Genomic DNA, 10,185 nt, shown 5'->3' with positions numbered 1-10,185 from the left:
TAAAACCGACGGCGATGTGGCTGCTCAATGGCGTCCGCTAATAAAAGTGGCCTCGATGTGCCTGCTCAGTGGTGTCTGCTAATATAAGTGGCCGCGATGTGTCTACTCAGGCACTAAAAAAGTGGTCGCGATATGGCTGCTCACTGGCATCTGCTAATAAAACTGGCCAAGATGTGGCTGCTCAATGGCGTCTGCTAATAAATGTGGCCGCAATGTGGCCGTGATGTGGCTGCACAATGGCGTCCGCTAATAAAAGTGTCCGTGATGTGGCTGCAACGTGGCTACTCAATGGCATGCACTAATAAAAGTGCCATCAATGTGGCTGCTAAATGGCAGCTGCTAATAAAAGTGACTGCGATGTGGCTGCTGAATGGTATCCACTAATAGAAGTGCGATCAATGTGGCTGCTCAATGGCAGCCGCTAATAAACGTGGCTCCGATGTGCCTGCTCAATGGCGTCTGCTAATAAACGTGGCTGCCATGTGGCTGCAATACGGCTGCGATGTGGGTGCTCAATGGCTTCCCCTAATAAAAGTGGCTGCGATGTGGCTGCTCAGTGGCATCCACTAATAAAACTGGCCTTGATCTGGCTGCTCAGTGGCGTCTGCTAATAAATGCGGCCATGATGTGGCTGCTCAATGGTGTCTGCTAATAAAAGCGGCTGCGATGTGGCTGCACAATGGCGTTCGCTAATAATACTGGCTGTAATGTAGCTGCACAATGGCGTCTGCTAATAATGCGGCCAGGATGTGGCTACTCAATGGCGCCTACTAATAAACGTATCCGTGATGTGGCTGCTCAATTGTGTCTGTTAATAAAAGTGGCTGCAATGTGGCTGCTCAATGGCATCTGCTAATAAAACCTACGGCGATGTGGCTGCTTAATGGCGTCCGCTAATAAAAGTGGCCTCGATGTGCCTGCTCAGTGGTGTCTGCTAATATAAGTGGCCGCTATGTGTCTGCTCAATTGTGTCTGTTAATAAAAGTGGCTGCAATGTGGCTGCTCAATGGCATCTGCTAATAAAACCGACGGCGATGTGGCTGCTCAATGGCGTCCACTAATAAAAGTGGCCACAATGTCGCTGCTCAATGGCGTCTGCTAATAAAATTGGCCAGGATGTGGCTACTCAGTGGCGTCCACTAATAAAACTGGCCGCGATGTGGATGCTCAATGGCGGACATTCATAAAAGTGGCCGCGAGGTGGCAACTCAATGGAATCCGCTCATAAAATTGGTCGCGATGTGGCTGCTCAGTGTCGTCAAGTAATAAAAGTCACCTTGATGTGGCTGCTCAGTGGCATCCACTAATAAAATTGGCCTTGATGTGCCTGCTCAATGGCGTCCACTAATAAAAGTGGCCGCTATGTGGCTGTTCAGTGGCGTCAGCTAATAAAAGTGGCTGCAATGTGGCTGGTCAATGGTGTCGGCTTATAAAAGTGGCTGCAATGTGCTTTCTCAGTGGAATCCGCTAACAAAAATGGCCGTGATGTGGCTGCTCAGTGGCGGCTGGTAATAAAAGCGACCACGGTGTGGCTGCTCAATGGCATCCGCTAATAAAAGTGGCCTCGATGTGGCTGCTCAGTGGTGGCCGCTAATAAAAGTGGGCGCGATGTGGCTGCTCAGTGGTGCCTGCTAATAAAAGCAGCCGCAATATGGCTGCTCAATGGCGCCTGCTATTAAAGTGGCCGCAATGTGGCTGCTCAATGTCGTCCGCTGATATAAGTGCCAGCAATGTGGCTGCTCAATGGTGTCCGCTTGTAAAAGTGGCAGCGATATTGCTGCTCAATGGCGTCTGCTAATAAAAGTGGGCGCGATGTGGCTGCTCAATGGCGCCTGCTAATAAAATTGGCCAGGATGTGTCTACTCAGTGGCGTCCACTAATAAAACTGGCCGCGATGTGGCTGCTCAATGGCGGACATTCATAAAAGTGGCCGCGAGGTGGCTACTCAATGGAATCCGCTCATAAAATTAATAAACATCTACTTTCGGCGCCGGCGAGAGCGGCAGCCTGTTACAGCAGCTCCTGCTTACTTTCGTGATTTCCTACTTTTTCTCTCTGTTAGTACGTAAGTTAGTTGTGAGTTGTTTTTTGTCTTATCTGCACTTAGGACACCAAACTACTAGAGCTTGCTCTGGTCCTCGCTCTGCTTTTTTCTTTGTTTACGACCGCGTCCGGAGACAGCGTGCGGAGCCATGGCTCCATTGTTTACAACCGGGGTCAGCTGTTGGCGCTGCGCCAAACGGCAGTGCTGCCGGACGAGAGACCCGACATCCCCGCGAGCTGAGGAGGAAGAGACGCGGGTGTCGTGCCGGAGCTCTGCGTCGGGCTAAGAGGAGACGCTACAGACCTGTTCTCCCCTCCGTCATTATGGGGAACGTGAGATCTCTCCCCAACAAGATGGACGAGCTGGCGGCGCTGACGCGACACCAGAGAGAATATCGTGAATGCAGCGTTATGCTGTTCTCGGAGTCGTGGCTAATGGCGCTAACCCCGGACACGGTCGTCACGCTGGACGGCTTCCAGCTCATACGCGCGGACAGGACAACGGAGAGCGGGAAGAGGAAAGGAGGTGGGCTGGCAGTGTTTGTGAATGATAGATGGTGTAACCCCAAGCACATCACCATCAAAGAGCAAACCTGCTGTAAGCACATCGAGCTGTTAGCCGTGAGCATGAGGCCCCTGTACTTGCCCAGGGAATATTCGCATGTAATCACGGTAACTACGTATGTCCCCCCCCTCCGCCAACGCTGAGACTGCCTGTGAGATCCTGCACTCATCTGTGAGCAGACTGCAGACACAGCACCCTCAAGCCCTCCTTCTCATCTCCGGCGACTTCAACCACGCTTCTCCGTCCTCCACTCTGCCCACCTTCACCCAGTATGTAACCTGCCACACCAGAGACAATAAAATCCTGGACCTGTTTTATGCCAACACAAAGGAGGCATATAGGTCATCACCCCTCCCTCCCCTGGGCAGAGGTGTCAAATTCAGGTCCAGAAAGTAAAAGTCCTTCCCAGGATTTTGTTCCAACAGGCTGGCGTCTCTAGTTAGATCACACCACCAGCAGAGCTGTCCAGCCTGTTGGAACAAAATCCTGGGAAGGACTTTTACTTTCTGGACCTGAATTTGACACCTCTGCCCCTGGGAAGGTCTGATCACAACCTGGTTCATCTCCTGCCTGTGTACAAACCTCTTGTACAGAGGGAACCAGCAGTCACCCGCACAGTAAAGAAATGGTCTGAGGAAACTGAAGAGGCTCTGAAGGACTGTTTTAATACAACGGTGTGGGAAGTGCTGTGTGATCATGAGGAGGAGGACATAGACAGCCTCACGCACTGTGTAACAGACTATGTGAACTTCTGCGTGGAGAACACTGTACCCACCAGGACTGTACAGTGTTTCTCTAACAGCAAGCCGTGGATTAACCCTGACATAAAGGCTCTCCTGAAGGAGAAGAAGAGGGCCTTTAGATTAGGGGATAAGATGGAGCTGAAAGCGGTGCAGAAGGAGCTGAGGAGGAAGATCCGGGAGGGCAAAGCTAGCTACAGGAGGAAGATGGAGGAACAACTACAGCAGAATAATGTCGGTGGAGTCTGGAAAGGCCTTAAAGCAATCTCTGGCCACAAGAAGTCCGACTCTCAAGCAGTAGGGGACCAAAAGTGGGTGAACGATCTCAATCTGTTTTTCAACAGGTTTGATCACTCACCCGCCCCTCCCACTACACAGACATCTCTGCTGAAACTCTCCTGTCTGGCACTTCCAACATGCTGCTCTACCCCCTCTCTCACAACCACCCCCAGCACAACAACTTTCAGCTCACACCCACCCCCCACTGGTTCTGCTGGTTGTCGTAACACCCCATTCACACATTCCAACACTCGGCACCCCCCCTGCTCCAGTCTGACCTTCACAATGGCCCAGGTGAGAAATGAGCTCAGGAAGATCAAGGTGAGGAAGGCTACAGGGCCGGATGGCATCAGTGCCAGGCTCCTCAAGTCCTGCGCAGATCAGCTGTGCGGGATAGTGGAGCACATTTTTAACACAAGCCTGAAGCTGGGGAGAGTACCACAACTGTGGAAAACATCTTGTGTGGTGCCATTGCCAAAAACACAGCACCCAAAGGACCTCAGCAGCTACAGGCCGGTGGCACTGACGTCACACCTGATGAAGACACTGGAGAGGCTGGTCCTTAGACAACTCCGCCCTATGGTGAGCTCATCTATGGACCCACTTCAGTTTGCCTACCAGCCTGGCATTGGGGTGGATGATGCCATCATCTACCTGCTGCATGGAGCTCTTTCTCACCTGGAGAAGCCTGGATGCACTGTGAGAATCATGTTCTTTGATTTCTCCAGTGCTTTCAACACCATACAGCCTGGGCTCCTGAAGGACAAGCTGGAACAGGCAGGGGTGGACCATCACCTAACACACTGGATCCTAGACTACCTCACCAACTGTCCACAGTATGTGAGGACAAGGGACTGTGTGTCCGACATGGTTGTCTGTAACACAGGGGCCCCACAGGGGCCCCACAGGGGACGGTGTTAGCACCGTTCCTCTTCACCCTGTACACTGCAGACTTCATGTACGACTCACCCAACTGCCACCTACAGAAGTTCTCTGATGACTCAGCGATCGTCGGCCGCATCACAAATGAGGACGACAGAGAGTACAGAGAACTGATTCAGGACTTTGTGGACTGGTGTCTGCGGAATCACCTACAGATCAATGCAGGGAAGACCAAAGAACTGGTGGTGGATTTCCGCAGGCGCACACATCCTCCTCCAGCTATGAACATCCAGGGAACGGACATTGAAAGAGTAGACTCCTATAAGTACCTGGGTGTACACCTTAACTGTAAACTGGACTGGTCAGACAACACTGCTGCACTTTACAGGAAGGGACAGAGCAGACTCTACCTGCTCAGGAGACTGAGGTCATTTGGAGTGCAGGGGCCACTCCTGAGGACCTTTTTCGACACAGTGGTGGCATCAGCCATCTTCTATGGAGTGGTCTGCTGGGGCGGCAGCATCTCCACTGCAGACAGGAAGAAACTGGACAAACTGATCCGGAGGGCCGGCTCGGTCCTAGGGACTCCTCTAGACCCAGTGCAGGCGGTGGGAGAAAGGAGGATGCTGAACAAGCTAGCATCCATGCTGAAGAACGACTCCCACCCCATGCGTGAGACTCTGGCAGCACTGGGCAGTTCCTTTAGTGACCGGCTCCTTCACCCCAAGTGTGTGAAGGAGCGCTATCGCAGGTCCTTCCTTCCTGCTGCTGTGAGCCAGCACTGCTCCCAGTAGACCACATACAATACAATATACACTTACATTCAGAATGCGAACATTTTTCATTGTGCAATAGGCTAAGTGCAATACAGATTTATATGCAACTCTTATATTATTTTATTTTATTATTATCCTTATTTTGTTGTAAATAGTCTAGAGATTTAGCTTTAATTTTTATTATTTATAATGTTGATAATGTTTATACTGTTTCCTGTTTCTACTAATGAGTGCCTTACTCCTGTTACTCTGCTGCTGCTGTAATACTGTGAATTTCCCCGCTGTGGGACTAATAAAGGATTATCTTATCTTATCTTAAAACTGGCCTTGATGTGCCTGCTGAATGGCGTCCACTAATAAAAGTGGTCGCTATGTGGCTGCTCAGTTGCGTCTGCTAATAAAAGTGGCTGCGATGTGGCTGGTCAATGGTGTCGGCTTATAAAAGTGGCTGCAATGTGCTTTCTCAGTGGAATCCGCAAACAAAAATGGCCGTGATGTGGCTGCTCAGTGACGGCTGGTAATAAAAGTGGCCGCGATGTGGCTGCTCAATGTCGTCTGCTAATAAATGCGGCCACGATGTCGCTACTCCATGTGGCTGCTCAATGGCATCTGCTAATAAAAGCGACCAAGATGTGGCTTCTAAATGGCATCCCCTAATTAAAGTGACTGCGATGTGGCTGCTCAAAGGCATCCGCTAATAAAAGTGGCCACGATATGGCTACTCAGTGGCGTCCACTAATAAAAGTGGCCTCGATGTGGCTGCTCAGTGGTGGCCGCTAATAAAAGTGGGCGCGATGTGGCTGCTCAATGGCATCTGCTAATAAAAGCGACCAAGATGTGGCTGCTAAATGGCATCCCCTAATTAAAGTGACTGCGATGTGACTGCTCAAAGGTATCCGCTAATAAAAGTGCCAGCAATGTGGCTGCTCAATGGTGTCCGCTTGTAAAAGTGTCAGCGATACTGCTGCTCAATGGCATCTGCTAATAAAAGTGGGCGCGATGTGGCTGCTCAATGGTGCCTGCTAATAAAAGTGGGCGCGATGTGGCTGCTCAATGGTGCCTGCTAATAAAATTGGCCAGGATGTGGCTACTCAGTGGCGTCCACTAATAAAACTGGCCGCGATGTGGCTGCTCAATGGCGGACATTCATAAAAGTGGCCGCGAGGTGGCTACTCAATGGAATTCGCTCATAAAATTGGTCGCGATGTGGCTGCTCAGTGTCATCAAGTAATAAAAGTCACCTTGATGTGGCTGCTCAGTGGCATCCACTAATAAAACTGGCTTTGATCTGGGTGCTCAATGGTGTCTGTTAATAAAAGCGGCTGCGATGTGGCTGCTCAGTTGCGTTCGCTAATAATACTGGCTGTAATGTAGCTGCACAATGGCGTCTGCTAATAATGCGGCCACGATGTGGCTACTCAATGGCGACTGCTAATAAACGTGGCTGCGATAAGGCTGCTCAATTGTGTCCGCTAATAAAAGTGACCGCGATGTGGTCGTCAATGGTATCCCCTAATAAAAGCGACCGCGGTGTGGCCGCTCAATGGCTTCCGCTAATAAAAGTGGCCGTGATGTGGCTGCTCAATGGCGGACATTCATAAAAGTGGCCGCGAGGTGGCTACTCAATGGAATTCGCTCATAAAATTGGTCGCGATGTGGCTGCTCAGTGTCATCAAGTAATAAAAGTCACCTTGATGTGGCTGCTCAGTGGCATCCACTAATAAAACTGGCTTTGATCTGGGTGCTCAATGGTGTCTGTTAATAAAAGCGGCTGCGATGTGGCTGCTCAGTTGCGTTCGCTAATAATACTGGCTGTAATGTAGCTGCACAATGGCGTCTGCTAATAATGCGGCCACGATGTGGCTACTCAATGGCGACTGCTAATAAACGTGGCTGCGATAAGGCTGCTCAATTGTGTCCGCTAATAAAAGTGACCGCGATGTGGTCGTCAATGGTATCCCCTAATAAAAGCGACCGCGGTGTGGCCGCTCAATGGCTTCCGCTAATAAAAGTGGCCGTGATGTGGCTGCTCAGTGGCATCCGCTAGTAAAAGTGGATGCGATGTGGCTGGTCAGTGGTGTCCGCTTATAAAAGTGGCTGCAATGTCCTTTCTCAGTGGAATCCGCTAACAAAAATGGCCGTGATGTGGCTGCTCAGTGGTGGTTGGTAATAAACGTGGCCTCGATAAGAGTGCTCAGTATCGTCCGCTAATGAATGCAGCCACAATGTGGCTACTCAATGGTGCCTGCTAATAAACGTAGCGTCGATGTGGCTGCCCAATTGTGTCCATTAATAAAAGTGGCTGCAATGTGGCTGCTCAGTGGCATCTACTAATAAAACTGGCCTTGATATGGCTGCTCAATGGTGTCCACTAATAAAAGTGGCCATGACGTGGCTGCTCAATGGTGTCCATTAAAGAAAGTGACTGCAATGTAGGCTGCTCAATGGCGTCTGCTAATAAATGGGGCCACGATGTGGCTACTCAATGGCCCCCACTAATAAATGTATCCGCGGTGTGGCTGCTCAATTGTGTTTGTTAATAAAAGTGGCTGCAATGTGGCTGCTCAATGGCATCTGCTAATAAAACCGACAACGATGTGGCTGCTCAATGGTGTCTGCTAATAAAATTGGCCTTGATGTGCCTGCTCAATGGCGTCCACTAATAAAAGTGGCCGCTATGTGGCTGCTCAGTGGCGTCTGCTAATAAAAGTGGCTGCGATGTGGCTGGTCAATGGTGTCGGCTTATAAAAGTGGCTGCAATGTGCTTTCTCAGTGGCATCCGCTAACAAAAATGGCCGTGATGTGGCTGCTCAGTGGCGGCTGGTAATAAAAGTGGCCGCGATATGGCTGCTCAATGGCATCCGCTAATAAATGTGGCCACGATGTTGCTGCTCAGTGGCATCCACTAATAAAAGTCCCTGTGATGTGGCGGCTCAGTTGAATCAGCTAACAAAAATGGCCGCGATGTGGCTGCTCACTGGCGTCTGGTAATAAAAGTGGCCTCGAAGTGGCTTCTCAATATCGTCCACCAATAAATGTGGCTACAATATGGCTGCTCAGTGGCATGCACTAATAAAACTGGCCTTGATGTGCCTGCTCAATGGCATCCACTAATAATAGTGGCCGCTATGTGGCTGCTCAGTTGCGTGTGCTAATAAAAGTGGCCTCGATGTGGCTGATCAGTGGTGGCCGCTAATAAAAGTGGGCGCGATGTGGCTGCTCAATGGTGCCTGCTAATAAAAGCAGCCGCAATATGGCTGCTCAATGGCGCCTGCTATTAAAGTGGCCGCAATGTGGCTGCTCAATGTCGTCCGCTAATAAAAGTGCCAGCAATGTGGCTGCTCAATGGTGTCCGCTTGGAAAAAAAGTGGCAGCGTTATTGCTGCTCAATGGCATCTGCTAATAAAAGTGGGCGCGATGTGGCTGCTCAATGGTGCCTGCTAATAAAAGCAGCTGCAATGCGGCTGCTCAATGGCGTCTGCTAATAAAATTGGCCAGGACGTGGCTACTCAGTGGCATCCACTAATAAAACTGGCCGCGATGTGGCTGCTCAATGGTGGACATTCATAAAAGTGGCCGCGAGGTGGCTACTCAATGGAATCCGCTCATAAAATTGGTCGCGATGTGGCTGCTCAGTGTCGTCAAGTAATAAAAGTCACCTTGATGTGGCTGCTCAGAGGCATCCACTAATAAAACTGGCCTTGATGTGCCTGCTGAATGGCGTCCACTAATAAAAGTGGCCGCTATGTGGCTGCTCAGTTGCGTCTGCTAATAAAAGTTGCCTTGATGTGGCTGCTCAGTGGCATCCACTAATAAAACTGGCTTTGATCTGGGTGCTTAATGGTGTCTGTTAATAAAAGCGGCTGTGATGTGGCTGCTCAATTGCGTTCGCTAATAATACTGGCTGTAATGTAGCTGCGCAATGGCGTCTGCTAATAATGCGCCCACGATGTGCCTACTCAATGGCGACTGCTAATAAACGTGGCTGCGATGAGGCTGCTCAATTGTGTCCGCTAATAAAAGTGACCGCGATGTGGCCGTCAATGGCATCCCCTAATAAAAGCGACAGCGGTGTGGCTGCTCAATGGCTTCCGCTAATAAAAGTGGCCGTGATGTGGCTGCTCAGTGGTGTCCGCTAGTAAATGTGGCTGCGATGTGGCTGGTCAGTGGTGTCCGCTTATAAAAGTGGCTGCAATGTCCTTTCTCAGTGGAATCCGCTAACAAAAATGGCCGTGATGTGGCTGCTCAGTGGTGGTTGGTAATAAACGTGGCCTCGATAAGAGTGCTCAGTATCGTCCGCTAATGAATGCAGCCACAATGTGGCTACTCAATGGTGCCTGCTAATAAACGTAGCGTCGATGTGGCTGCCCAATTGTGTCCATTAATAAAAGCGGCTGCAATGTGGCTGCTCAGTGGCATCTACTAATAAAACTGGCCTTGATATGGCTGCTCAATGGTGTCCACTAATAAAAGTGGCCATGATGTGGCTGCTCAATGGTGTCCATTAAAGAAAGTGACTGCAATGTAGGCTGCTCAATGGCGTCTGCTAATAAATGGGGCCACGATGTGGCTACTCAATGGCCCCCACTAATAAACGTATCCGCGATGTGGCTGCTCAATTGTGTCTGTTAATAAAAGTGGCTGCAATGTGGCTGCTCAATGGTGTCTGCTAAGAAAAGTGGCCACGATGTTGCTGCTCAGTTGCATCCGCTAACAAAAATGGCTGTGATGTGGCTGCTCAGTGGCGGCTGGTAATAAAAGTGGCCGCGACGTGGCTGCTCAATGGCGTCCGCTAATAATTGTGGCCACGATGTTGCTGCTCAGTGGCATCCACTAATAAAAGTCCCTGTGATGTGGCGGCTCAGTTGAATCAGCTAACAAAAATGGCCGCGATGTGGCT

The sequence above is a fragment of the Pygocentrus nattereri genome, chromosome 23 (genome assembly GCF_015220715.1).
Source record: "Pygocentrus nattereri isolate fPygNat1 chromosome 23, fPygNat1.pri, whole genome shotgun sequence".
NCBI lineage: Eukaryota > Metazoa > Chordata > Actinopteri > Characiformes > Serrasalmidae > Pygocentrus > Pygocentrus nattereri.
Note: the sequence above shows the minus strand (reverse complement) of the source record.